This window comes from Echinops telfairi, unplaced genomic scaffold, assembly GCF_000313985.2.
Source record: "Echinops telfairi isolate 266 unplaced genomic scaffold, ASM31398v2 ScPeMD7_7421;HRSCAF=8459, whole genome shotgun sequence".
Taxonomy (NCBI): domain Eukaryota; kingdom Metazoa; phylum Chordata; class Mammalia; order Afrosoricida; family Tenrecidae; genus Echinops; species Echinops telfairi.
In genome coordinates, this window is record NW_022111321.1 from 17,659,908 (window position 1) to 17,662,822 (window position 2,915).

The 2,915-nt window shown below is 43.2% G+C and overlaps 1 protein-coding gene across 2 annotated transcripts in view; it reads right to left on the reverse strand.

The window, feature by feature from the left end:
• EXPH5 (exophilin 5) overlaps positions 1 to 2,915 on the reverse strand; it is a 96,283-nt gene that overhangs the window by 33,633 nt on the left and 59,735 nt on the right. The window lies entirely within an intron of this gene.

The following is a 2,915-nucleotide window of genomic DNA, read 5'->3' on the forward strand; positions in this document are numbered from 1 at the left end:
TCTATCTATCTATCTATCTATCTATCTATCTATCTATCTATCTATCTATCTATCTATCTATCCATCTAATCTTTCATCTATCTATAGATCAGTGGTTCTCAACCTTCCTAATGCTGGGACCCTTTAATACAGTTCTTCATGTTGTGGTGACCCCTACAACCACAAAACTCTTTTCGTTGCTACTTCATAAGTGTAATTTTGCTACTGTTATGAATCGGGTGACCCCTGTGAAAGGGGTTGAGAACCACTGCTCTAGATAGTTGTAGATCTAGATATCCATACATGTTCACCTGACTGTTGACAACATACCACATAACAATAGGCCAGCTTAATTAACAGCAAACAATGACATGTAGAAACTAGAATATTCTACTCTTGATTGCTCATTAATTAACTAGTTCATGAATCGATTAAATGTTTATTGAGCAGTATCTCTATCCCAGTCTCAGGCCCTGTGTCAGTACCAGAGATACAATAGTAACTATGACAGATAAGTCTTCACAGGCTACCCAGCAGTCCGAGATGAAAGCTAACTTGAAGAAAATTGTTCAGTAGAAGAGTCTTTGATAATGAGCTTCTTCCTGACAACGCAGAAGCCTATAGTGAGCACAGAGTCAAAACGCAGATAGTAAGTGACCGTGTGGTTTGAACTGGATCAGGAAGAACAATCGGGGCACACATGTCCCTATGCCTTCAGACACCAGTCTTCCCTCTTTTCTGCTCTCCTGCTCTTTCTAGCTTAGCGTGCTATCAAATGAAAATGCTGCTCTATGTCCTTAATCATCTGTTAGTAATTGGCTGGCACCTTTTTAAAAAACAGATCATCGATGCTCTATTTCGGGAGGACCCTAGAACTGAGAGCTTGTCCACCCAGAGAGTGAGGGCTCAGGATTGAGGGGAAAAGATCAGAAAAGGGTGCTTGCAGAACACATTGGCAAGTCTCGTGCTGTGGTCATTTTTTGCATAGCATCAGTGAAATGGCTGGTTGCCAGGTTCCAAGCCTGGGAAATGCTGTTGTTTGGGGAAGTATTCCATGTGTCTCAGTGGTTATTGGCCTTTATCCAGGGTCTGCTGTGAAGGACAAGGGACTTTGCATTATCAAGAAAGAGGCTGGCAAGAAATCTGTAAAGTGACAAGTTGGGGGTTAAAGGCAATAAGCTGAGATGGATGCAACTCAGGCTCTTCCTTGGGGCTATGATACTGCCATTACATAAAATAATTGAGGAGGAAGCCAGAGGCCATCCTGCCCAGACTTGCATTTTGAAAAGCATTAGGCGGTAATCGTTATGTTCAACCTACAGGACTTGCATTAAACCGAAAAACAAACTGTCATGAGTCCATTCCAATGCAGAGCAGACCTTGTGGGACAGAGTGGAACTGCTCCATGCGATGACCAAGGCTGACATCTGCACAGACACCAGCAGATCTTTCCCCTGTGGGGCATCGGGTAGGTTTTACCCCCATCTTTCAGTTTGCAGCCATGTGCTTCAACTACTGCGGCATCATTAGTATCCCCCCTTTTGTCCCTCCTGTCTGCATTGGTACTTACCCAGCATTGGTCCTTAGTAACAGAGTAAGAGATCGGGTGCTTCTAACCCAAACCAGCTACCTGCAACTTATTAACACCCGACTTATTAGCATCCCATTTTGTACCAGCTCTCTATTTCCTCTGAGCCCTCTCTAATTGTTGCCTCCCCAGTGCCCATCAGTACCGCCCTTCCACCCATTTCTCCACACATCTGTCTCACTTCAGAGGCCGGTCAAGCTGAGGAACTCTCTAAATCAACCTAACTTTAATTTCTTTCTTTTCTAAAGGTTCTAATGAGATCTAGTGGTCAGAGGCTGGCTGCTAATAAAAAATTGCTGGTTTCGAGTCCTCAGCCGCTCCCTGGGATAAAGAGGTGGCAGTTTGCTTCATTAGGGATGACCGCTTCGGCCACCTTATGGGGAAATTCTGCTCTGTCCTATCGGTCGCTATGGTTGGGAATCAATTCCGTAGCAGTGCGTTTGGTAAGACCGACTCTACTTTAAAATGACCACAGCTCACTGCATTCCATCTCAAGCACTCATTCTGCATTTGCACACATATCCATTATTGCTTGCTTCTGTTCCAACATCTGGCCAATGGAGTCAGAAATCTGTATTTCCCATGAATTCGCTTAAACTTTGGATTTTTATTTCAGGAAGCATACTTGAAAACAAACAAACAAACAAAAAAACCTTTCCCCCAAATCCATGGAAAGAACTGAGCATTGTCCAATTGCTGAAAATAATTACATCAGTCATGGAGAATCCTGGGGACCGGCACATGGCAAAAACAAAACAGGAAAAGCAAAATGCAACAACGTATCTGGGATTATAACCCACTCAGAACCCCACTGTTGCCAAGTGGTTTCCAACTTAAAATGACCCTCCTGTACAGAAACACAGTGCTGCACCTTTCTCCTGTGGTGCGTTTGATGGGTTCAAAGCACTGACCTTGTGATTAGCAGCCCATAATTATACCTGCGAAAAATGATGTGCCCTTTGGACATGCCAGGGAAGAAATGAGAACACCTGATCTCCTACTAGAGTGGAATAATTATGGGTGCAATTTCTTCTTCTTTTTTCTTCTTAAATCATTTTATTAGGGGCTCATACAATTCTTATCACAATCCATACATACATCAACTGTGTAAAGCACATTCATACATTCATTGCCCTCATCATTCTCAAAACATTTGCTCTCCACTTAAGCCCCCAGCATCAGCTCCTCATTCTCTCCCCTCGCTCCCCCCTCCCTCCTAACCTCATGAACCCTTGATGATTTATAAATTATTATTTTGTCATATCTTGCACTGTCTGACGTCTCTCTTCACCCACTTTTCTATTGTCCATCCCCCAGGGAGTAAATTATATGTAGATCCTTGTAATTA